This window comes from Ovis canadensis, chromosome 4 (assembly GCF_042477335.2).
Source record: "Ovis canadensis isolate MfBH-ARS-UI-01 breed Bighorn chromosome 4, ARS-UI_OviCan_v2, whole genome shotgun sequence".
NCBI classification, from domain to species: domain Eukaryota; kingdom Metazoa; phylum Chordata; class Mammalia; order Artiodactyla; family Bovidae; genus Ovis; species Ovis canadensis.
In genome coordinates, this window is record NC_091248.1 from 56,851,807 (window position 1) to 56,879,087 (window position 27,281).

At 37.3% G+C, this 27,281-nt stretch overlaps 1 protein-coding gene and 1 pseudogene across 3 annotated transcripts in view; one reads left to right on the plus strand and one right to left on the minus strand.

Annotated features, from left to right (window-relative positions):
* MAGI2 (membrane associated guanylate kinase, WW and PDZ domain containing 2) overlaps positions 1-27,281 on the plus strand; it is a 1,500,648-nt gene that overhangs the window by 230,412 nt on the left and 1,242,955 nt on the right. The window lies entirely within an intron of this gene.
* On the minus strand, positions 22,228-22,725 carry LOC138438793 (transcription factor BTF3-like; annotated as a pseudogene).

A 27,281-nucleotide genomic window follows, 5' to 3' on the forward strand; every position in this document is an offset into this window, starting at 1 on the left:
ACAATCTCCATTAGTGATTTGTAGTATTTTCATAGCTAATTGGCGGCTGCTGCTGCTAAGTCGCTTCAGTTGTGTCCAACTCTGTGCAACCCCATAGATGGCAGCCCACCAGGCTCCGCCATCCTTGGGATTCTCCAGGCAAGAACACTGGAGTGGGTTGCCATTTCCTTCTCCAGGCTAATTGGCTATATGTCTCCAAAAGATATATTTCATATATCAAAGCTTCCTTTTTAGTATACTGTCCCAGCCCAATTTAAAAACAAAACAATAAGACAAAGGGAAAAAGGCATCCTATGTATGACTCTGTTATCTTGACATGACTTTTTAATTTTTCCCAAGAGGTGAGTTATTTATTGAACTGAAATTAGCCAAAAACGTATTTGCTAAATTGGCTTGCCTGAGGTTAAGTATCACAGTACAACCTCTTACCTAGTATTTTATCAAACATGGAAACTCCAAACAATTTTAATCTAGATGCCAGCACAGTATAGCAATAGAAGTAGGCCAAAATTAGTCCTAGTTGGTATCTTTCATGATTTTTGGTAAAAGAAAATCATATAGATGGATATTTTCTGGTATAAATTATTATTACTTGCAAATTCAAGTGGCGTTCAGAGAAGAGTATGAGGAGAAAGAGCAGAAGGTGACTGAATTAACTTTTAATTAGCTAGATTGTTTAAACTAAAACTCAAAGTTATATATTTTAAATAGTAGTATACTGTGGTGTTAGGTTAACACAGATCTTTCCTTAAAGTTAGAGGAAACCTAAACATTATGAACATAAAGTGTATTTTAATTTAACAATAAAGTTATTTCTCACAAGTCATAACATTAATTTTATATTGCTCTTTGAGGGAATTTAGTGGTTTGCATTGCTTCTGCTTTGCAAACAATAATATCATTAATAAAATCCTAGTCACTGATATTAAATGGATGCAAGTTCAGTGAACTAATTAAGAATTAAAGCAGAAAATCTTTATTATGACATTAAATCAATCCATAGTTTCAGTATGCAATATGCTAAGCACTCTGGTAATTAAAGAGCACTTAAATGAAACACATACAGATAAATTAAAAATGAATTTCACAAGCTGAAGCTTGTAATGGTGCCTTAATGGAGATATACATAAAATACATTCCATTAAAGGATGTGCAATTTAGTTACTGTTTAGTTTAATACCGAAATTACTAGTGCCAACTATTGGTAAATGGTTATCATTGTTCAGTCATACCCAACTCTTTGTGACTTCATGGACTGCAGCACGCCAGTTTTCCCTGTCTTTCACCATCTCCTGGAGCTTACTCAAATCATGTCCATTGAGTCAGTGACGCCCTTCAGCCATCTTATCCTCTGTCGTCCCCTTCTCTTCCTGCCTCCAATTTTTCCCAGCATCCTGGAGAAGGAAATGGCAACCCACTCCAGTGTCTTGCCTGGAGAATCCCAGGGACGGGGGAGCCTGGTGGGCTGCTGTCTATGGTATCGCACAGAGTCGGACACGACTGAAGCGACTTAGCAGCAGCAGCAGCAGCAGGGTCTTTTCCAATGAGTCAGCTCTTGCTATCAGGTGACCACAATATTGGAGCTTCAGCATCAGTCCTTCTAATGAATATTCAAGGTTGATTTTCTTTTGATCTCCTTGCACTCCAAGGGATTCTCAAGGGTCTTCTCCAGCACCACAATGCAAAAGCATCAATTCTTCAATGCTTAACTTTCTTTATGGTAGCACTCTCGCATCCATACATGACTACTGGAAAAACCATAGCTTTGACTATATGGACTTTTGTCAGCAAGTAATGCCTCTGCTTTTTAATACGCTGTCTAGGTTTGTCACAGCTTTTCTTCCAAGGAGCAAGTGTCTTTTAATTTCATGGCTGCACTCACCATCCTCAGTGATTTTGGAGCCCCAAAAAACAAAGTCTTTCACTGTTTCCATTTTTTTCCCCATCTATATACCATGACATGATGGGACTGGATGCCATAATCTTAGTTTTTTGAAGTTTTTTGAGTTTTAAACCAGTTTTTTCACTCTCCTCTTTCACTTTTATTTGGAGGCTCTTTAGTTCCTCTTCACTTTCTGCCATAAGGGTGGTGTCATCTACGTATATGAAGTTATTGATATTTCTCCCAATGACCTTGATTCCAGCTTGTGATTCATCCAGCCCAGCATTTCGCATGATATACTCTACATATAAGTTAAATAAACTGGTGACAATATGCAGGCTTGAACGCACTCCTTTCCCAATTTTGAATTAGTCTGTAGTTCCATGTTCAGCTCTACTATTTCTTTTTGACCTGCATACAGGTTTCTTGTGAGGCAGGTAAGGTGGTCTGGTATTCCCATATCTTTAAGAATTTTCCACAGTTTGTTGTGATCCACACAATAAAAGGCTTTGGTGTAGTCAATGAAGCAGAAGTAGATGTTTTTTCTGGAATTGTCTTACTTTCTCAATGAGCCAACAGATGTTGGTAATATGATCTCTGATTCCTTTGCCTTTTCTAAATCCAGCTTGGTAAAGTATAGTATTCCAAAAGCTGTTCAATAAAGTTACTATTCAGAAATTCCAATCGAAATAGTAAGTTTTATAAAGTTGATACATGAGTTTAAGTTATTCTTTGGTTTTTAAATTATACTTGTGTTTTAACACATATATTTTAAGTGATTTTTAAGGTAACTATTAAAATAATTTGCTAACTTTGAAACCTAGGAATAATGATTCGTATTTGTGTGGCTTTTTTTTTTTTTTTTTGTATTTGCATGTGTAGTTTCAAACTACAACTCTGTATTATTTTTTAGATTCCCATGAAACAAGCCTGGAAATTGTAAGCTAGTGTGCTTATTCACTAAGTTGTGACCAATTTTATGCTATCCCCATGGACTATAGGTTTCATGAACCGAGGTCTCCCACATTGCAGGCAGGTTCTTTACCATCTGAGCCACCAGGCAAGCTCCATAAGCTAGTGTAGTTCTCATTAAAATGGTTCAGAGAAATTTTTAAAAAAATTTCAGTGCTGTGAACTCATCCCAAACAATACAGGAGACACAAGTGATGGGCGTTCAGTCCTTGGAATGGTAAGATCCTCTCGAGTAGGAAATGGCAACCCACTCCAGTATGCTTGCCTGGAAAATTCCATGCACAGAGGAGGCTAGTGGCCTATAGTCCATGTGGTCACAAAGAGTCAGGCATAACTGAGTTACTGAGCATGCACTCACACACACACACACACACACACACACACACACACACACACACACACGGTTATACAAACTAAACTGGCTTCCCAAAACCTTGACTATGATGTTGAAAGGTTGCCATCCAAGGCTTTATAAAGGCAGAAAACAAGGCAGGCTGATTCCAATTATTTAGTATGTGTCAGAAGTGTCAGATATACAACCTCAGAGGCTTAAGTCTGTTACCCACTGATCAATTTACTAAGGGGGTTCTATGGTGCCTCATTTACCAAATGCTAAACATAAAGTTTAGAGTTCCAGAAAAACATCTATTTCTGCTTTATTGACTATGCCAAAGCCTTTGACCGTGTGGATCACAATAAACTGTGGAAAATTCTGAAAGAGATGGGAATACCAGACCACCTGACCTGCCTCTTGAGAAACCTGTATGCAGGTCAGGAAGCAACAGTTAGAACTGGACATGGAACAACAGACTGATTCCAAATAGGAAAAAGAGTACGTCAAGGCTGTATATGGTACCCTGGCTTATTTAACTTCTATGCAGAGTTCATCATGAAAAACACTGGGCTGGAGGAAGCACAAGCTGGAATCAAGATTGCTGGGAGAAATATCAGTAACCTCAGCTATGCAGATGACACCACCCTTATGGCAGAAAGAGAAGAGGAACTAAAAAGCCTCTTGATGAAAGTGAAACTGGAGAGTGAAAAAGTTGGCTTAAAGCTCAACATTCAGAAAACGAAGATCATGGCATCCGGTGCCATCACTTCATGGGAAATAGATGGGGAAACAATGGAAACACTGTCAGACTTTGTTTTTTGGGGCTCCAAAATCACTGCAGATGGTGACTGAAGCCATGAAATTAAAAGACACTTACTCCTTGGAAGAAAAGTTATGACCAACCTAGATAGCATATTCAAAAGCAGAGACATTACTTTGCCAACTCTAGTCAAGGCTATGGTTTTTCCAGTGGTCATGTATGGACGTGAGAGTTGGACTGTGAAGAAGGCTGAGTGCCAAAGAATTGATGCTTTTGAACTGTGGTTTTGGAGAAGACTCTTGAGAGTCTCTTGGACTGCAAGGAGGTCCAACCAGTCCATTCTGAAGGAGATCAGCCCTGGGATTTCTCTGGAGGGAATGATGCTAAAGCTGAGACTCCAGTACTTTGGCCACCTCATGCGAAGAGTTGGCTTACTGGAAAAGACTCTGATGCTGGGAAGGATTGGGAGCAGGAGGAGAAGGGGATGAGGATGACAGAGGATGAGATGGCTGGATGGCATCACCGACTTGATGGACATGAGTCTGAGTGAACTCCGGGAATTGGTGGACAGGGAGGCCTGGCATGCTGCGATTCATGGGGTCGCAAAGAGTCGGATATTACTGAGTGACTGAACTCAACTGAACTGAAACATAAAGTGGGGATGTAAAAATTGGTCTCTAGACATGAGAATCTGACAGTCCATGAGGGGATAGGAACTTAGTACATATGTAATAACACAGAATGCTATGTATAATTGAGTTTTCAATGTGTAGAATTGTCCATAGAAGACAATGGCAACCCACTCCAGTACTCTTGCCTGGAAAATCCCAGGTCGGAGGAGCCTGGTAGGCTGTAGTCCATGGGGTCGCTAAGAGTCGGACGCAACTAAGCGACTTCACTTTCACTTTTCACTTTCATGCATTGGAGAAGGAAATGGCAACCCACTCCAGGGTTCTTGCCTGGAGAATCCCAGGGATGGTAGGGCCTGGTGGGCTGCCGTCTATGCGGTCGCACAGGATCGGACATGACTGAAGTGACTTAGCAGCAACAATAGCAGAATTGTCAGTATGTGCTGTTGGAGTTCAAAAGAGATGGTAATCAGTGGAGGCTAGTTTAATTAAGGGTGGTCTAAGGGGAAAGGTAAAAGTGATTAGCACAGAGGTGTTATATGGGACTAAGTAGCATTTTTAAGGAAGACAGTTTAGAGGTAGAATCATGGAGAGTCATAGTTGGGTGTTAGCATCTGTGAAGACACAGGGAAAGTGATAAAAGAGGAGTCATTCCAAAAGGATAGAGAAGACTAACACCAGGATAGGGCAATAGCAGGTACTGGGTAAGATAACTCACCAAGGAAGAGAAGATTCAAGGAACAGTAGAATGCCAGTGATATCAAATATGGCTGAAATACAGAGGCAGTTGTATGAAAGATAAAGAGAAAAAAATATCAGGCTTTGGTTAGAACCTCTTGATGAGAGTGAAAGAGGAGAATGAAACTCAACATTCAAAAAACTAAGGTCATGCCATCCAGTCCCTTCACTTCATGGCAAATAGTAGGGGAAAAAGTGGAAGCTGTGACATATTTTATTTTCTTGTGCTCCAGAATCACTGCAGATGGTAACTGCTGCCATGAAATTAAAAGACTCTTACTCTTAGAAAGGAAAGCTATGATGAACCTAGACAGCATACTGAAAAACAGAGACATCATTTTGCCAACAAAAGTCCATATAGCCAAAGCTACGGTTTTTCCATTAGAAATATACAAATGTGAGAGTTGGACCATAAAGAAGGCTGAGTGCCGAAGAATGATGCTTTTGAATTGTGGTGTCGGAGAAGGCTCTTGAGAGTCCCGTGGACTTCAAGGAGATCAAACCAGTCAAACCTAAAGGAAATCAATCCTGAATATTCACTGGAAGGACTAATGCTGAAGCTGAAGATCCAATACTTTAGTCACATGACAGGAAGAGCCAACTCATTGGAAAAGACCCTGATGCTGGGAAAGATTGAAGGCAAAAGGAGAAGAGGGCCACAGAGGATGAGATGCTTAAATAGCCTCAGTGATTCAATGGACATGAATTGAGCAAATTCTAGGAGATAGTGGAGGACAGGGGATCCTGGTGTGATACAGCCCATGGAGTCACAGAGTCAGACAGGACTTAGTGACTGAGAGAAGTCGCTCAGTCGTGTCCAACTCTTTGTGACCCCACAAACTATACAATCCATGGAATTCTCCAGGCCAGAATACTGGAGTGGGTAGCCTTTCCCTTCTCCCGGGGATCTTCCCAACCCAGGGACTGAACCCAGGTCTCCTGCATTGCAGGCGGATTCTTTACCAGCTGAGCCACAAGGGAAGGCCCTTAGTGACTGGACATCAAAAAGAGTATTCTAGGATAACATAGAATATATAGAACATGCTAAAGGAGACTGTGATGCTATTTAGTCTTTTCCTGGTGGGGGGGGGGGGTGGGGGTGGGAGAGGGGCGTGTGTGTGGAACAAGCCTTAGAGATAATGTATGATTCCAGCTAGATCATCCAGCTCATGGCAAAGATCCTGGCTTATGCCACAGACAAGTGTCAAAAATGTGTATATATATATGCTTCATGTATAATGCGTGCAATCATTTTTCTGAAAATATTCTCTATGGAATTCTGAGTTATCTATCTTTGTATCCCTATAGTGCCTAGACAGGGCATAGATCATCAATATGCAATGAAATCTTAAGGAAATGAGAAAAATCATAACCATAATTGGTGATTACAGATTGTTTAAGTCTCTGCCAACAGTCCGATTCTCTTAAATGACTTCTCTCAGAAAATGATCAACTAACCAAGACCTATACATTATAATCAGAATATATAGCACCAAATGAATGTTCATGTTATATGTGTTGAGTATTATCAGTTCTGAACGCCACCTCAATTGATTTTCATTTTGAAAATGTAGTAGGTCTAAAATATATTTTCTATTTTATTAAATATATGCATTTATTTAGTAAATTTTTTAAAATATCATTTTTTAAATCTTTAAGTACTGACTGTGTGTTAGTGTGTCTGCAAGCATTAGGTTCGCAGGGTAGAGAATATCGAGACTCAAGAACCTTGCCCCTGAGGAATTCTTAGCCTGAAGCAGAGATAGGCTTTGCAGAGTCTTCTACCCTGAAATTCTGAGCAGTCTATATTTCATCAAAATGTGAGGAAATAAACAGCTATATGAGAATACAATTTTGTTATCCATCTGTAATAATTCTTAGTTATTGCTCTTTTATTTTAAAAAGTTAGTTCCACTAGGAATTGAGCTGCTCCATTAAATGCCTTTCAAATGTGGCTTGCTAAGTGATTGTTTCTGTCTTGGTAGGACTTCAATTAAGCTATTTGAAAAAGCAGAGGAAACTGCTAATAAAGCCTCACTTCAGTATATTTACTTTCTGCTTTCTTGTATTGTAAATTCAGTTCCAAGCCGGGTATTCAGCTTCCAATGAAATGTTATTGAAATTTACTTTTCCTCTTCTCTGTTATTAAGCCCAACATTTCCCTTGATTGTAGGAATCATGCGGGTAGAACATTTTGAAAATGATAAAAACTGTATCTAAGTGATATTTAAACAAGACATTATTTCATATGTGGCTGAAACTCTCTGGGCACTGACAGAGGAAATAAAGACCTTCCACTGTCACAATCTAATCTGGGCCTGTGTCGCAGAGATGAGGCTGAGGCCAGCACAGAGACCCACAGTAAAATGCTGGCAGGCTACCTCTTTCCCCTGTTTGTAAAATTATTGACAGTGTAAAAACACTTGCCAGAACTAACCGCAAGGCCATGCCATACAGAAATTCAGAGGCCCAAATAGGTGACAGATACTGAGCAGATCCCAATCCCTGGGTTGGGAAGATCCTCTGGAGAAAGGAAAGGCTAGCCACTCTGGTATTCTCACCTGGAGAATTCCATGGACTGTACAATCCAGGGGGTTGCAAAGAGTCAAACATGACTGAGCGACTTTCACTTCACTTCACTTCAGTGAGCAGATCCACTGAAATTAAAGAGAAACAGGGAGATAATCCTAAAGAAGCTAAAGCATTTTGGTTCAGTTCAGTTCAGTCGCTCAGTCGTGTCTGACTGTTTGCGACCCCATGAATCACAGCACACCAGGCCTCCCTGTCCATCACCAACTCCTGGAGTTCACTCAGACTCACGTCCATCAAGTCGGTGATGCCATCCAACCATCTCATCATCTGTCATCCTCATCTCCTCCTGCCCCTAATCCCTCCCAGCATCAGAGTCTTTTCCAATGAGTCAACACTTTGCATGAGATGGCCAAAGTACTGGTGTTTCAGCTTTAGCATCATTCCCTCCAGAGAAATCCCAGGGCTGATCTCCTTCAGAATGGACTGGTTGGATCTCCTTGCAGTCCAAGGGACTCTCAAGAGTCTTCTCCAACACCACAGTTCAAAAGCATCAATTCTTTGGCACTCAGCCTTCTTCACAGTCCAACTCTCACATCCATACATGACCACTGGAAAAACCATAGCCTTGACTAAACAGACCTTTGTTGGCAAAGTAATGTCTGCTTTTGAATATGCTATCAAGGTTGGTCATAACTTTTCTTCCAAGGAGTAAGTGTCTTTTAATTTCATGGCTGCAGTCACCATCTGCAGTGATTTTGGAGCCCCCAAAACTAAAGTCTGACACTGTTTCCACTGTTTCCCCATCTATTTGCCATGAAGTGATGGGACTGGATGCCATGTTCTTCGTTTTCTGAATGTTGAGCTTTAAGCCAACTTTTTCACTCTCCTCTTTCACTTTCATCAAGAGGCTTTTTAGTTCCTCTTCACTTTCTGCCATAAGGGTGGTGTCATCTGCATATCTGAGGTGATTGATATTTCTCCCAGCAATCTTGATTCCAGCTTGTGTTTCTTCCAGTCCAGCGTTTCTCATGATGTACTCTGCATAGAAGTTAAATAAGCAGGGTGACAATATACAGCCTTGACGTACTCCTTTTCCTATTTGGAACCAGTCTGTTGTTCCATGTCCAGTTCTAACTGTTGCTTCCTGACCTGCATGCAGATTTCTCAAGAGGCAGGTCAGGTGGTCTGGTATTCCCATCTCTTTCAGAATTTTCCACAGTTTATTGTGATCCACACGGTCAAAGGCTTTGGCATAGTCAATAAAGCAGAAATAGATGATTTTCTGGAACTCTCTTGCTTTTTCCATGATCCAGCAGATGTTGGCAATTTGATCTCTGGTTCCTCTGCCTTTTCTAAAACCAGCTTGAACATCTGGAAGTTCACGGTTTACATATTGCTGAAGCCTGTCTTGGAGAATTTTGAGCATTACTTTACTAGCGTGTGAGATGAGTACAATTGTGCAGTAGTTTGAGCATTCATTGGCATTGCCTTTCTTTGGGATTGGAATGAAAACTGACCTTTTCCAATCCTGTGGGCACTGCTGAGTTTTCCAAATTTGCTGGCATATTGAGTGCAGCACTTTCACAGTATCATCTTTCAGGTGTTGAAATAGCTCAACTGAAATTCCATCCCCTCCACTAGCTTTGTTCATAATGATGCTTTCTAAGGCCCACTTGACTTCACATTCCAAGATGTCTGGTTCTAGGTGAGTGATCACACCATCGTGATTATCTGGGTGTTGAAGATCTTTTTTGTACACTTCTTCTGTGTATTCTTGCCCCCTCTTCTTAATATCTTCTGCTTCTGTTAGGTCCATACCATTTCTGTCCTTTATTGAGCCCATCTTTGCATGAAATGTTCCCTTGGTATCTCTGATTTTCTTGAAGAGATCTCTAGTCTTTCCCATTCTGTTGTTTTCCTCTATTTCTTTGCATTGATCGCTGAAGAAGGCTTTCTTATCTCTTCTTGCTATTCTTTGGAACTCTGCATTCAGATGCTTTTATCTTTCCTGTTCTCCTTTGTTTTTCGCCTCTCTTCCTTTCACAGCTATTTGTAAGGCCTCCCGAGACAGCCATTTTGCTTTTTTGCATTTCTTTTTGTTGGGGATGGTCTTCATGCCTGTCTCCTGTACAATGTCACGAACCTCATTCCATAGTTCATCAGGCACTCTATCTATCATATCTAGGCCCTCAAATCTATTTCTCACTTCCACTGTATAATCATAAGGGATTTGATTTAGGTCATACCTGAATGGTCTAGCAGTTTTCCCTACTTTCTTCAATTTAAGTTTGAATTTCATACCCCAATTCTGGCGTTTCAGTTTGGAAAAAAAAACAAATTCCCCAGATTCAGTCATTTTGGTTTCATATTACCTATGGTGGTGGGACTGCTATCATGAGCAGTCGAGCTTTGAAGGCTGACTTGCTTTGGAAGATGCCAAAGGTCAAAATTTCCTTCTGGTGCCCAGAAACCCACCTATTTATAAAGGACAGCTAAGAAAACCTCTAAATGTTCTTAATTACATTGCAATGCTCTCAGTCTTTTAAAATGAAGGAATATTAAATTGTATTAATGTTACGTATGATATTTATGATAATAGTTGGTATATAAACCCATATTTTTAATATTGTTTTGCTTCGTTCTGTTTTCCTGCATGGTATTTCCAAAGGTAGTCAATTTTGATTATCTGTGGAGATGAAAGTATTGCCTCAACTCAGGTATCTAAAATAGCATTATAAAGCACAGCCTTAATAGACGAACATTATTATAAGGTTCTTTTTTTTGGCTATGACTGGGGCAACCCAGGGCTAGCATGTGGACACTTTCCCTGCTCCTTTCCTAGCATTCTGTGTCCATTTCATTTAGGTTTTGCTGCTGAGTACATTTCTACAGTGTATTCTGCACAAGGCACCATATGAGTGGGTAAGGGACTGTGTCAGAAAGATGTCTTTTCCTAAAATACACATGCTGAGACAGCCAGTCTCTAGTTTGCATGGAGGCCTCCATAAACTGGTAGTAAGCCTTGATCATAGTGTTAAAAAAGAGTTTCCCCAACCAGGGGTAGTTCAATTTTAAAAGGAGTTCTCGAAGACCACAAAGAAATCCAGGATCATATAGACTTCTCTAAGAATGGAGAACAATGAGTTAAAAGTTTGAGATGACTTTTTCTTCCCATTCATCTCAAATTATATCACCTGGGCAGGCAGCTGCCTATTTTAGCTACTCAGATACAACCCTCTTAGAGGAGAAATTAGCTGTGGAGAACAGGGAAGTACTCTTATTTAACTGCTCAGTAATCAGATAATCTTCTCTGAGTAATCAGAAGTTGGTTATAAAGTAATTTGGCAGCTAATAAGACTATGATGTTTTGGAGAATCAAGGTATCTTTAGCTCATGATAAATTTAGCTCTCTGTGTCTGATGTCAGCAAGAAGTCACACTTGTAAGTATATGAAGACTTTCTGGATTGTCATCAGGAAAGAGAGTGGGGGTGGAGGAGAAGGTGAGCAGGGATTGGTATGATATTAAAATCATTACAGCATCCTGGCTCCTGAAACAATCTAGAGACCAACAGCATTTATTCATGTCACCTCATCTGCCAGCTCTGTAGACATATCGTCAAGTTACTGCATGGATACTAACAGTGAGAGAGAGCATTAGAGATTTTTGGATATACATAAATAAATCTGAGAATAAATGATGAAAATAATTATCCTTCACTTTCCAATTCATTAACTTCTTATTAGGGTTATTAATAAGTTAAATTGTCAAGAAAATATTTGAGGTAGCTTACAAAATAGCACAAAATAGAAATAAAATCAAATGAGAATAAAAATCAATTAAGAAAAAGCAGAAATATAATGGTTAAGAGATCCCAGGTCAGCATTTCAGGAAGTTTAATGAATTAAATGTCAGTGTGCAGTTATCTACATTTTAGTGTCTGCCTTTCCACATCATCCTGTGCCTAATTATTACTCACCTCAGATAGCAATTACCACCAGGACTTTTTTAATTAAAAAAAATATAATTCAAAACTTACTTGTAACATGAAATAAAATCTAGCATTTAAAAATATCATGTGTGTTGGTCACTAATTTGTGTCTGACTCTTTGCAACCCCGTGGGCTGTAGCATGCCAGGCTCCTCTGTCCATGGAATTCTCCAGGCAAGAATACTGGAGTGGGTTGCCATTTCCTTTTCTGGGGGATCTTCCCAACCCAGGAATTGAACCTGGGTCTCCTACATTGCCGGCGAAGGAACTGGCAACTCACTCCAGTACTCTTGCCTGGAAAATCCCATGGATGGAGGAACCTGGTGGGCTGCAGTCCATGAGGTCACTAAGAGTCAGACACGACTGAGTGACTTCACTTTCACTTTTCACTTTCATGCATTGGAGAAGGAAATAGCAACCCACTCCAGTGTTCGTGCCTGGAGAATCCCAGGGATGGGGGAGCCTGGTGGGCTGCCACCTATGGGGTTGTGCAGAGTCAAACATGACTGAAGTGACTTAGCAGCAGCAGCAGCAGCTTCTACATTGCGGGCAGATTCTTCACTCAGGATTCTTATGAGCAAAGTAAGTAGGCAATGACAAAGGATGTTGGAAGACAGGTTTGGTTGGTCTTCTGTCAGCATTCATGGGATATAGGTATTATAGGTAACCTTAATAATGAAAATCTCAAAAGCATATGAAAAAGTGAAGTTTCAGGAGCGTAAGAAAGTAGAATAGAAAAACAAAAACAAAAACAAAAAAATCACCAAGAAACTTAAATCCAGAATAATTTGAGAAGTATTGAAGTCTATGTGTATATCTTTATAGTTATTAGCATGGCTCAGAAGAATGAGTACTGGACACTAGCCAGGTAATCTTTGTTCCAGTTCTTGGGTCTCCCAGGGCTTCCCTCATAGCTCTAAATTTGTTGGTGAAGCATCTGCCTGCAATGCAGGAGACCCTGGTTCAATTCCTGGGTCAGGGAAGATCTGCTGGAGAAGGGCTAGGCTACCCACTCCAGTATTCTTGGGATGGCCTAGAGAATTCCATGGACTGTTGAATGACTCTTGGAACTTCCCTTGCCTTCATTCTCTTCATCTGTAAATTAAAGGATGAACTAGATGCTCTCTGCTCTCCCTTCAAGCATTGACTCTACTGTAATTATTGAATACTCTGTAGTTTAGCCCTGCTAGATATTAAAACACATTGCAACATTTGTAATTAAAGTAGTATGACACTGGTACAAATGTAGAATCTTAGTGGAAAAGGATAGGGGCCTATGATATAGACTTATGGGGATTAAATAGGTGATAAAGATGTCATTTTTATTCATTGAGGTTTACTGGACAATAAGCTGTCTTGGAACAACTACCTAACCATTTATAGAAATGTAAAGAGATTTATTCTTATCCCACTCTTTACATAAAGTTTAATTCTAAATGGACTAAAATTTTAAATATACTAAACAAAGAAGGGAGGGGAGATAGAGACCAGTGACAAAAATCTTTTAAAAAACATTTTCAGTAATATGACCTTTGGGTACATATCTCAACAAATTTAGAGCCTATAAAGAAAACAACATGGATGCAACTTATACCTATTAATACAAATTAAATACAGTACTTCTGTATTTATACAGAAGTTCTTTTGTATATTATATGTTATTTATATAAGTTATATATATGTTATTTATATATTATACAGTTGATAATGTCATAAATAAAAGACAAATAATAAACTAATGAAGCTATTTGGAAAAGAATATGGTAAAAGGTTAATTTCTTTTATACAGAGTTCTCACAGATCAATAGCAAAAGATGAACAAGTCAAGAGAAAAATGGTCAAAGAACATTAACAGTTCATAGAAAGAGCAAAATACAAATGAATATTTGACAAGTTGCTCAGCCTCATTCATGAGGAATAGCATTCAGATTCCACTTTTATCTATAAGATGGGCAAAACTTGAAAAATCTGAAAAATTAAAAATATTTAATAGGACCCCCTGTTGAAGGAAAAAGATATTCTCATGTATTGTTGATAGCAGTCCTTTTCTCTTAAGGCCAATTTAGCAATAACTATCAAAATGTTAGATGCAGATACTTTCAGATTTAGTATTCCAGTTGAAGGTATTTATTCTATAGTCAATTTAATGGACTATTTATGTACATAATTCTACTTGTTATACTAAATTTGTATTTGTATTAACCTTTTAAATTAATAGGATAAATTTTGAATATAACAAAAGGAGCTATTTATAGTTCTTGCCTTTGGAGAGGAATGAGAGACAGGGGGCTTTAATATTTATATTTTATATCATTTTATTCTATCCTAAATAATATTTTTACCAAGATTGGGTAAATGTTAACATTTTCAAATAGTTTTAAAATTTAATAGTAAATGAGTGTCCTAAATGGACAAGGAAACGGCAACCCACTCCAGTATTCTTGCCTGGAGAATCTCATGGACAGAGGAGCCTGGCAGGCCGTGGTCCACAGGGTCGCAGAGAGCCAGACACGACTGAAGCGATTAAGCACACAGGCACGAGTGTCCTAAAGTACCTTTTTAAAGAGGTTGTGGAAAGAGTGATGATAAAGCTAAAAATATACTTAAGAAAAACTCAAGTTCATCTGCTGTCCTAAATTGAAAATAGTAGTTGAAAAAATATAGCAGTATATATGATCTTTTAGAAAATAATACAAGCTTATATGACAAAAATGACAGTCTCTAGAGTTTCTGAAAATTGTGTGCCTCACTTACTGTACCAACACCCTAAAGGATTCTTCTGTATAATATAAAATGAGATTGATATCCTACATTTTTTCATGCAGAACTCACTGCTTTTTATTTTATGAATTTCTTCACACATAAGTGCCTTTAGATATATTTTTTTAACAGTGGCATGACAAACTATCATTTACACAAACACTGAGCTATTCAAAAAGTAGAATTCCTATTAATATAGTTTACCAATTCTGTGTAAAAACTGCCATAGTACTTGTAACTATAATTTTGGTTGTTGCTTAGTAATTGAAAGCCTTCTTATTTACAGACTTTTTAAAAGTAAAAATTAATCTCCTAAGAGCAACTAGTCAAATGATATTTTTATAATGAGATTTTTTTTTAAATAGAAAAATATATTTCCTAGGTTCACAAAGGCCTCATGGTCAGAAGAAAGATCAAATAAACAGAGTTGTTGTTTGCTTTTTTCTTCTTTATCTTCCCAAGGAAGACTAAGGGCCACAGAGGATGTGGTATACATCATACAGTTTGAATACTGTAATAGATACAAAGGAAGACTCTATCTCCCTCAGATTGATTTTAGGAAACATAAATTTAGGAAATAAGTTATGAAAATTGAACTCATAATTTATAGTTGAATCTTTTCTATTACCTAATATGGAATATATTTCTTTGTAAGGAGTATTTATTAGTTTTTAAAATATGCAAATTGAGGAAATGGTGAAAAATTTCAAAGATAATCTTTTAAGTTATAAACCTAAAAATCATATGTAAAAATAATATAAGGGTGAAATATTTCAAAACCAGAAACAAATTGGAAAGAAACTATATACCACCCTTCAAAAAAGGTCCAGAATTGGGTAAAGGAAACTTCATTCAGATTTAAAGTTGCTTTTAAAGCATGTTAGAAGTTTGAACCAGTTTTTTTAGACAGTCTGTATTTTACATACTAGCTCTTGAGTTAATTCTCCATGATTTCACCGACTGCCCACTTTTTTTTTACATTTAGTTCTTCATACTTGGCCCTTTTTATCAGCATACCCATACTCTTCCACCTCATGTCCTTCCAGCACACCTAGTTTTGAAAGACTACATGAGACAGCTAATTCAGAGTAGGCATTATAATTTTAGCTACAAGAAACCTATACCTTAAAAAGATCTAAGAACTGAGTACCCTGAAAGTAAAATGTATTTACTGCTTTTCATGATAAAGCATACTTGTGTTGCATCTGTGTATGTCTCTGTGTGTCTGCGTGTGAGTTGGTCTCATGTGGGACATCCCAGAACACTCTAATAAATTTTCATTTTTGCATCTAAAAAAATAAAAATTAATCAAAGTGTAGATTTTTATTAGAGTTTTACTTCTGGGGAACATAATGCAGAATGGAAAATATTTCTGAATATCTAGTTCTTGATGTAAAATATTCTCAATCTTAAAAGAAATATTTTTCTAAATCATTGCTGTCAAAAATGTGAAAATAATTAGAATTTAATATCAGCCACTGTACTATATTCACTTAATTACTAAAATAAAGTAAAAACAGGCATATTAACTACAAAAAAGAGGACAATTCAACAAAATTGAAACCATGACTGATGTATGGAGAGTTAATAGACTATTGGCACAGATGAGATTAAATTCCTTTTATTCTCACAGTATCTATATACTGAAAAAATGTGCTTAGCTATAATAAGAACTTTTATTCATAAATAAAACATATTAGTGGTAGAAACCCTAAAGTATTAAAGCTATATTCGTTAAAAATGATTACAATAACTATTCTAGGAATTGAAAAGGAGAAAACATTTAATATTCTCACTAATTTCTTAATTAGGGAAAGGTATGATCAAAGGAAAAAATATGTCTCTCTTCTTAGTTAATCAAAACGACCTAAGAAGAATGATCAATGAAATTACAAATTTCTTAAAGATAATAATGATAAGGATAATATTTAGTATGATTAAAAAAGCAAACAATTTCAAACTAGAAAATAGTAATGACCCCTGATTCTACTTGATGATTTACTTTTTTGTGTTTTGTTTTGCTTTTGAAGAGCAATGTTCTTTAATGGTACTAGAACAATAAATTCCCTATCCTGTTCATTCCATCCTTGACCTTACATTTACACTGAATTTGTGATGGTATGAGATGGCAAGTAACTAAGTTATCAGTGACAGAACATGATTCCTCAAGAATAAAAACAATCTAAAACAATTTCAGATTATGAAAATTAATACTGATTTTGTTATTTACAATTATTCCAAAATCAAGGATAAGCCTAGTGGGCAGCCTACATAGTTTACTTGTTTAAAATAATATTTATTTATCTTTGGCTCTGGTGGTCTTTGTTGCTGCCTACTAGGAAGTCTACTAGGCAGCCTACATGCTGCTGCTGCTGCTAAGTCGCTTCAGTCCTGTCCAACTCTGTGCGACCCCATAGACGGCAGCCTGCCAGGCTCCCCTGTCCCTGGGATTCTCCAGGAAAGAACACTGGAGTGGGTTGCCATTTCCTTCTCCAATGCAGGAAAGTGAAAAGGGAAAGTGAAGTCGTTCAGTCGTGTCCGACTCTCAGCAACCCCATGGACTGTAGCCTACCTGGCTACTCTGCCCATGGGATTTCCCAGGCAAGAGTACTGGAGTGGGTTGCCATTTCCTTCTCCCAGGCAGCCTACATAGTTTATTTTTTTTTAATACTTATTTACTTATTTATCTTTGGCTGTGCTTGGTCTTCATTGATGCATGCAGACTTTCTCTAGTTGCAGAGGGGGCTACTCTCTAGTTGTAGTCACCATCTTTTCGTTGCTGTGGACTCATTGCACAGCATGGGGTCTGGGGCATGCAGTCTTCAGTTGTTGTGGCTCGCAGTATCAGAGCACAGGCTCAGGAGTTCTGGTACATGGGCTTAGCTGCCCCATGGCATGTGGAATCTTCCTGGACCAGGGATCACACCTGTGTCCCCTACTTTGGCAGGCAGATTCCTGACCTCTGGACCACCAGGGAAGTCCCATAGTTTATTTTTTAGAAGAAGACATTAAAAAGTAACAAATAGAGGTAAGATACACCAAGTTTCTATCTTCCCGCTAGATGAGAGATGTGAGTACATACATGAAAATAAATATAGAGAATTCAACCAGAGTTCTGAAGATAGCAAACATGAATAAAAATAGGAAAAGGAGATCTGTGGGGGAAAAGTCAAGGAAAATGTAATTGTAGAAGAGAAAGCACAGGGACAATAATGCTCTTCCAGTATATTGGAGGCTATTCAACAGGGCTGCTGACCAGCTGTTCCTAATCTTCCTTGAAATCATAAGTTGGAAGGGGTCAAAATTTTAATTTAACAGATTTAGATCAAGGAAGAGGTAAGGACAACAGAGGAGGAACAAAGGGCTGGTCCCAAAGAATATCTCAAGTTCTATAGCACTGAGAAGTATGCTTGCTTTAATTTTTTGTTCATAAAGATAAGATCATCTGTTTAAACAATTTTTTTATTGATCACTTATTTTTCTCCTTTTAAAATATTTAAAAAAGTAAAATGAAAACTTATAAGATTATATCATCCTATTTTATTTTCTTTTTTTCTTTTTTTTTTTTTTTTTTCATTTATTTTTTAATCTTTAATTCTTACATGCGTTCCCAAACATGAACCCCCCTCCCACCTCCCTCCCCATAACATCTCTCTGGGTCATCCCCATGCACCAGCCCCAAGCAAGCTGCATCCTGCGTCAGACATAGACTGGCGATTCAATTCTTACATGATAGTATACATGTTAGAATGTCATTCTCCCAAATCATCCCACCCTCTCCCTCTCCCTCTGGGTCCAAAAGTCCGTTATACACATCTGTGTCTCTTTCCCTGTCTTGCATACAGGGTCGTCATTGCCATCTTCCTAAATTCCATATATATGTGTTAGTATACTGTATTGGTGTTTTTCTTTCTGGCTTACTTCACTCTGTATAATCGGCTCCAGTTTCATCCATCTCATCAGAACTGATTCAAATGAATTCTTTTTAACGGCTGAGTAATACTCCATTGTGTATATGTACCACAGCTTTCTTATCCATTCATCTGCTGATGGACATCTAGGTTGTTTCCATGTCCTGGCTATTATAAACAGTGCTGCGATGAACATTGGGGTACATGTGTCTCTTTCAATTCTGGTTTCCTCGGTGTGTATGCCCAGAAGTAGGAATATATCATCCTATTTTAAAGACAACTGCCAAGTGAGAGACAGTAAAAGGCACAGTGGTTAAGAACATGGACTGTGGATTCAGACACTCGTAGCTTTGAATCCAGGTTTACCAACTTTCTACCTGAGTGATCTTGGATCTAGTTCCCCTAATCTTTAGTTTATGGATATATGCAAAGTAGGATTATTGTAGCATATTGGTCATTGTGAGGATAAAAGAGATAATGTATATGTATGGCCAGAAATGTGGACATATAGAAAACAAAAATTGTAACAATGAATAGTAGGAGAACTATCATACAGCATGATAGTAAAAGTGGTTCACTCTTTGTATTGTCTCATGTCTTGGCAGCATAAAAAAGAGGGGGGCCTATAAACCATTCAACTATGGCAGGGAAATTTTAGAGTAAAATTTATGCACAGTAGTCATTTTGTCCAGCATTTTGCTAAACTTTATGCTCATTTACCTCCTAGAGGTCTTTGAATGTTTTAAATAAATGGCATGAATTACTCAAAATGTATTTAGCACTTAAAGTATACATGTGGTGTGATGTGCCAGGAAGAGGTGGCAGAAGGCCTCTTGACACTAGAGAGCAGGTCCCATAGGAAAGGCCAGCATCAGGACAACAGTGGACTGAGAAGCAAACAAACAGAAAGATGAAGAGAATATGAGTATGAGAGGGTGATACAACTCATGAAAATCAGGAGGACTTGAAAGAGTAGAGTAACAGCAGTGTCAGAGCATCAGGCAAGCAGTCCATGACCGAAAGACATTAAGGAAGGGCCAGCCAAGATAAACCACTGAAGCATAGGCACATGAAGCACATCCTGAAACAAAAGAGATGCATTGGCCCAGTCTCAGCTGCTTCATTCTACTCTCATTCATGGGGAAGCAAGGCTTAAGTGACCCAGGTTTGGACATCTGCCATTGATTAAATTAAAGCCCGTTAATTGGGTAGAGTATGGGAGGGACAGACAGCTCTCTGGCAAAAACACCTTTTTGACATAAAGTAATAATGAGTTTTTCAGCCACTTGTGATCAGTTGGTTGCAGTTTTGATACATGAGATGTTGGTGTGGTGCTTTTAATTTATTATTAATACCTTATTTTAACTTGTGGCTTGTAAATGGTGCCTTTGACATGACCACTTAAACCCTGAAAGTGATCTTTATAAATAATTTACAATAGAAATAATAAGTGATATCTAGAGGGGACTGTGTATGGAGATTTGGTAATCAGCCTGACACAGGCTGCTTCTTTATCTGTCGGTCTGCTAAGTTGTACGTGTTGTTTAATTATTATGAAGATATTAATGTGACTCGACTTCCTTTTTCTGTTAGAGAAAAACATGTAGTATTGTTTTCTATATTTACAATGCAATTCATACTTTAAATCAACTGTCCATTGCATCTTTGCCTTGATATTGTAACCCAAAGGGGACATTTATGTCAAAAATACTCTTCTGAATAAATCAAATTAGCATGATCTGTGTTGTGGCATACATGAAGATGAGGCATTTTATTCAAATTTGTTTATAAGTTCAGCAATTATTTTTAGTTAATTAGAACCCCACTTTTAAATTATCATACCCTTGAAATTGACTCCTTAGACCATACAGATTCCTATATCTCTATAATTTGGGCTGTGTGTATTTCTGTATTTTAAGTGTACATCATACTCTGTTTCACTTAAATAATTATTTTGTGGAAATATAGTTGATTTGCATTGTTGTGTTAATTTCTGCCATATAGCCATCTAAATATTCAGAAAATTTTATTAATTGAAAATATTCTAGAGCTTTAGTTCTCAAAGAATTATTCTTAAACCAGTAATGTCATCATTGTTTAATAACTTATTAGAAATACAAAATTAAAGTTCCATCTCAGAATTACAGGATTAGAAATTTGCAGGGTGGGTCCCGGCCATCTGTGTTTTAACAGAACCTCAAAGGAAATCTGATGCACACTGAAGTTTAAGAACCACTAATCAGTGGATCAATTAGTTGTTTCATTTATGTGACTTAATGTGATTAATTAATTTGGTTAATATAGATTAATGTAATCTATGTGACTTGGTAGCTACTGTGAAGGCTATACAAGGGATTAATAATATTCTCCTTCTAGAAGAGTATAATCTGATATGCTAACCCATAAGGTAATAATATTATAGGAGTTATAATCACTATGAAGCGTTAAATAATATTACAGGAGTCTAACAAGTGCCATAGGGCAGTGTAGGATGAATTACTAAATTATAAAGAGGGTATAATACTGTCATTACACTGTAGTGAGTGTAATGTCTTTACATTACATCTTACACTGCAGTGAGAGACTGAAGAGTCAGACTTCCTACGTTCAAATCCCAGCCCTGTCACTAATTAGTACCTACCTCAGAGGACTGTTGTGAGGCTAAAGGCATTAGAATAGCCCCTGACATGATGAAGTCTATGTAAATGTTAGGTATTATTAATACTTTTAGTATGGTGAACAGAAAGTTCCGTGAGAATACAGAGTAGCACGTTTCTTAGCTGAAGGAATTAGAATGACTTAAAGAAAGAAATAATTTTATCTAGGCCTTAAAGTATGAGCTTATGTCGATGGGAGAGTAGCAAAGGGGAGGGATCCTGATGGCAAATGAGAACAAATGAGTAATCTTTCCTTCTAAGATAAAAAATTATACAGATTCGATATCTCCAGTGGTTCAGTTTCAATTCACTGGTAAAGCATTCTTTTACTTGGTTAATTTACAACATGTCCATCATCCTCCTTTTAAAAAACTGTTTATCAAATATCAGTTATGTGCCTTGTACTGAGAAGCTGAAAATACAGTAATGAACAAGATGGACAAAGTACCAACTTTAAGTGTTTTAGGGACTAGAACAATGACTCAGAATAACTTTCAAATAAAATTTCTTAAACCAAAGAAATTATGGGAAAAGTCACATCAAGAACTGCAGACAGGCATATTTAAGAATTCAGTTACCTCTCTCTGCAACTGGAGCCCAGAATCTGATACTTGGTCAATTATATTAAACACTGATTCATATGAATGACCCTCTTGATAACAGAAATTTGCAATGATAGAAATAACTTTTAAATTATAGTTTTCTTCTGTGCTTATTATTTTAAGTTTTAGAAAAGTAACTAGTATGAGAAAGGGTCCCAGTTTTTTTCTGGATCAGCACTAATGCCAATCGAAAAATAATTTTTTTTAACTAGGCAAAGAATTTATTAATCTTTGTTTCAGACCTTTGCCCCAGACTTCTTTAGCTTAATTGGCTGCAAAGAATGAATTGTATCTAAGCAAAAACTGAAGAAACCTGCAGTGTCCAGGGGCTTGGGCTTAAAAATATTAAAGATCTAGATTTTATCAGATCCATAAGCAAAATTTTAAAAAGCAGTCATAATATAAAATAGCAGCTCCTAATAACTTCTTCAAGGTTTATCTTCTTCAGAAGTTGACTCAATTCAGTTTGCTTCCTTCTTAGAAGTCTTGTCAAAATTCTTGTCAAGATCTAGAACTTTAGCGTCATCATCTTCTCCAGTGGCAAGTGGTACTTTTCCATCCATAGATTTCTTTTGGGGAGAGCTTCAGTCAGTCTCCTTAAGTCTAAGTCAGTCTCCTGGTCAGGCTGTCTGCGACAAGTTTAAGATCCTGGGTAGCATTTCTGTCAGCTGCTTTGTTTCAGTATGGCCTATAATGATGAAAGTGTTTGCTGCCAGAGACACCTGAACTTTCAGATTGTTAGTGTGGCTCACTGTTCCTTGACTGGTGAACATACTCATTTCTTCAAATGAGGTGTTGTTTACCCCTAACTTCCTTAAAGAGAACTGAAGCTTTTTGTTATTTTCTGTGGCATTTGTAAGAACCACCTTCTTCTTTCTGTGAGCAGTTTATTTCCCAACAATGCACTGAGGGGCCTGCAATTTGGCAAGTTTCCCCTGGTTCAGTATAGCTTCTTTCATGTTGTTGGAGAAGAAATGGGGCCACACGGGGACTAGGATTGGCACTCAGGTGGTCTCAGACAGACCAGCTGAGATTAGGCACACACACGTGGGGACTCAAAATCTAAAAGTGTTTTTAACTCATTTTTTTCCTTTTCTGTGCTGACCCCTTGGAAGTTAGGGGAAAGATAGTGAATCAAAATGGTATACTCTTTATTTTTCAGTGCTAATCACTCTATTTTATTCTTTTACTTTCTTAGGAGCATATATGGTCTTTTATAGATAGCTAAGGGAAAAGGAGTAAGGCAAATTCCTTTACTTTGAAGATAGTGAGATATCATGCCAGAAACATTTGTGAAGAAAACTATGGATAAGCCACACAAACAGCAAATGATTTTTCTGCTTTTTACTTTTCCTTTGTTTGCTAATCTAAGATGCAAGTTTTATGTTTGGCTCAAAAAAATCATAGTTGTATACTCCCTGAAAAGCCTTGTCTCAGATCTATAACAATGCTCACAAGAAATATTAATAGAAACAGTTCATCTAGTTTTTTAAGCCACGTGGAAAATAAACAGAATTAATTGCCAAGACTTTTAAACAGAAGTCTATTTTCTAGTGTGACGTGGACACAGAAGGAAACAATGGCACCCATCTGTTGTCCCTCAACCTCTTACAAATGTCAGTCTGATTTAAGGTCCTGTGAAGATCTGGGATTACTTTGCCAACAAAGGTCTGTCTAGTCAAGACTATGGTTTTTCCAGTGGTCATGTATGGATGTGAAAGTTGGACTGTGAAGAAAGCTGAGTGCTGAAGAATTGATGCTTTTGAACTGTGGTGTTGGAGAAGACTCTTGAGAGTCTCTCAGACTGCAAGGAGATCCAACCAGTCCATTCTAAAGGAGATCAGTCCTGGGTGTTCTTTGGAAGGACTGATGTTAAAGCTGAAACTCCAATACTTTGGCCACCTCATGCGAAGAGTTGACTCATTGGCAAAGACCCTGATGCTGGGAGGGATTGGGGGCAGGAGGAGAAGGGGATGACAGAGGATGGGATGGCTGGATAGCATCACCGACTCAATGGACATGAATTTGGGTGAACTCCGAGAGATGGTGATGGACAGGAAGGCCTGACGTGCTGCGATTCATGGGGTTGCAAAAAGTCGGACACAACTGAGCGACTGAACTGAACTGAACTGAAATGAACTGAACTGAAGATCTGGGATTCTTTCTTTCTGCTCAGATCTAGAATGATGAGAAGGAGGTAAGAATGAATCTTCTCAGACCTTGATGTAACCACTAATGGGTCCCCAACTAACTTTTGTCCTGAAAGAAACTAAGTCAAATCAGTTCAGCACATGAAATTCTTTTGCACATTGACAGTTATTAATGAATGCAGAGTAAATTGTTTGTTCTTAAAATGTTACTTATACTAGATAAATATCCTTGATGGTGATTATCTTTTCCTTATTTTTCTTGCTGCTGCTAATTTGCTTCAGTCGTGTCCGATTCTGTGCGACCCCATAGACGGCAGCCCACCAGGCTCCCCCGTCCCTGGGATTCTCCAGGCAAGAACACTGGAGTGGGTTGCCATTTGAGACAAGATAATCACAGCAATGTATTTCCTAACATTTCTACGAAGAGGCTGCAACTGGTACAGATTTACCTTGGCCACATTAAGCACAATTTTTTTTTTTTACTTCAGTGGTCCTGATTCCCTAACATATGATATAGTTGGAGCGTTCCAGGTGGCGTTAGTGGCAAATAACCCACCTGCCAATGAAGGAAACATGAGACATGGGTTCGATCCCTGGATGGGGAAGATCCCCTGAAGGAGGGCATGGCAACCCACTCCAGTATTCTTGCCTGGAGAAGAATACTGGAGTATCCTTGCCACAGACAGGCTACACAGAATCAGACACAACTGAAGCGACTTAACACACACATGACATAACTGTATCACAGGTAGTGAAACAGCATTTTGTGACAGGGTCTAGAATATTAGACTGGGAAAGATGATAGGAAGAATAAGGGGAGAGAAGTCAAGAAGAAACTTATTATCTAGCTACAGAGTTTTGAATTTTTTTAAAAAAGCACTGCTAAATAATTTGGATTTGATTATTTAATTTTCTATCAGAAATAAAAAGAGATCCAAATCTCTTTTCTAATTTACTTGTAGTCTGTAAGCTAGTAGTTAAGAGCTGTATGTCAGATGTAGCTTGCAATTATATGTTTGTTCTTACCAAAAATAAAGACAGGTATATACATCAAAGAAAGAAGATACATCATATTGTATTCATATTTTCATCACTGGAGTAAAATATCATGTGCTAAAGAATGAGCTCAAAATAAGGACAATAAAGAGTATATAATAACAAAAATTGAATATTACTAGCTGCATAGCAAATTGCTTGCCAAGCTTTGTTTCATGTGTGATGTGATTTATTGCCATGAGTACTTGGCAGAAAGAATTAAATGTTTGCATTTTCATTGCACCATTAGATATTGCTGCCATGAAATATATTGAGAGTAGGACAACACAATACATGGTGAAAAGAAATCACATTATGGGGGAAGGGTATCATTCTTCATCCTCGAATGAGTCATGCAGAACCGACCACTTTATATGCATTTATTTTTTGTTTATGACCCATTCCACTTTTTGGAGGTTTTATCCATAACAGCTTATTGGTAATAGACAGCAAATTACAGTTGCATGAAAGAACACTCATACTATTTATTGCTATTTTTAGTAGCAGCTTGCATTTGAACTCTGAAATTGGATACTTAACCAACTGATTATATATTGACCATTTTAAGTGCGAAAATAAATGTTTTTCAAAATTTTTACTTTCTTTAGTAGAATTTCATTTCCTCACAGCCGTTTCAGAAATGAAAGAACATTCCTAATACTGTTTGAGACTTAAAAATAAAATAGGCATTATGCAAGAATTAACTTTCATTAATTAATTTCACTTAACTTTTTAATTAATGGTCACTGATAAATTAAATATTTACTAATTATTTGATTTATTTGTAATCAGATTCCAAAGCAGTGTTATCATGTAAGACTTGGATAAATTTTTAGAAAAGTATGTGTTACTATATCTGTTTTAAAACTAAAATGGAATTTCTCTATAATACTATTAGCTGAGAGTATATTTGAGATAAAGGAGATTGTCTATGACTTCATCACTGATCCTTGATCACTGAAATAGGAAGGAAGGAAGGAAGTGAGGGAGGGAGGAAAAAGGAAAGGATCTAAACCCGGTGAACAAAACAGCTCAACCTATTTTCTTTCAATGTTTATTTTTGTTTTATTTTAAAGTTCATTTTTACTCCAAAGCTTTATATCTCTTGGTAGTTTTCATGATGAATCATTTTTCATACTCTTTGTTATGGGTTTTATAATTTTCAGTGATCATTATTACTAGGTAAAATTATACATTTGGGGAAATCAAATATGTAGCTTACATCATTTACATGCAATGGGCATTAGAGTGCCTAAATATTCCCTTTCAGTGCTGCAATAGCTCTGGTCCCTATCTACCACTCTATAATGAAGGGACTGATGATATTGTAATTTGAGATTGTGACTGTCATGATGGTATAATCATTGCAGGATCTGTCTCTTCTTCTCACTCTATAAATTCTACTGACAGAAATATATTCTTCCTTTTTTTTTTTACCTGAGAATTAATGTTTAGGCATTAAATTCATAATGTTAGTTCAACTTGAAATTCCACTTTTCTGTTAATTTTTCTTTTGATTGATACATATCATTTCATAAACTTAATGCTTGAAAACAGAACAGGTTGTGAATCAGAATAACAGATCTGCTAGAATAAAAGTGGTTATGGAAATCTCACCCCTCAGGTGACATTCTATACCAAGAACAGCCAAGTGCCTCAAATTCTGTTGGGATATAATTATCTCATAATAACTATTTTCCCAACAGCACTGCATTACAATCAGGCCATAAAATTTGTTTTGTGTCTCAGGAAAGAAGATAGAGTAAGCAATTTGGAATGTTACAAAACAGGCTCAGTTGAGCAGTTTAATTTGCATGGATTATCCTCATCCTCTAAATGTGCCATTGACCAATGAGAGTTATCAGTTGCCTTGGTCCAGAGAGCGTTATCGTTTTATATGCACACATTTGCAAAAATTGAGATTTAAAAGTTGCTCAAAATATAATAAAAGCAAAAGAACTATTAAAACACTAGCTGCTGTAAATAATATATTTTACAACTTCAGAGATGTTTTATTCTATTGTATTTAGCATACATTTAACAGATACTTTGCCAGCAAAGATTTGCAAAATAAACCAGACTAGAACAGCCCTATAATTATATCTGTGTAAATGTTTTAAAGGATTGTATTATAAGAAAAAAAATTGTAGTAGTATATGCTATTTATAGTATGCAAGCAAATTTTATGCAGGAGTCAGATAGACTTAAGTACATTCTATAGTTTCCACAATTATTTTAGAAGCAGCAAAGTTCCAAAAGTAATTTTAGTTAGAGTAAAATACATTTGTTGAGTTCTTATATTGCACTGAATCTCTGGGGATGTAAAGATG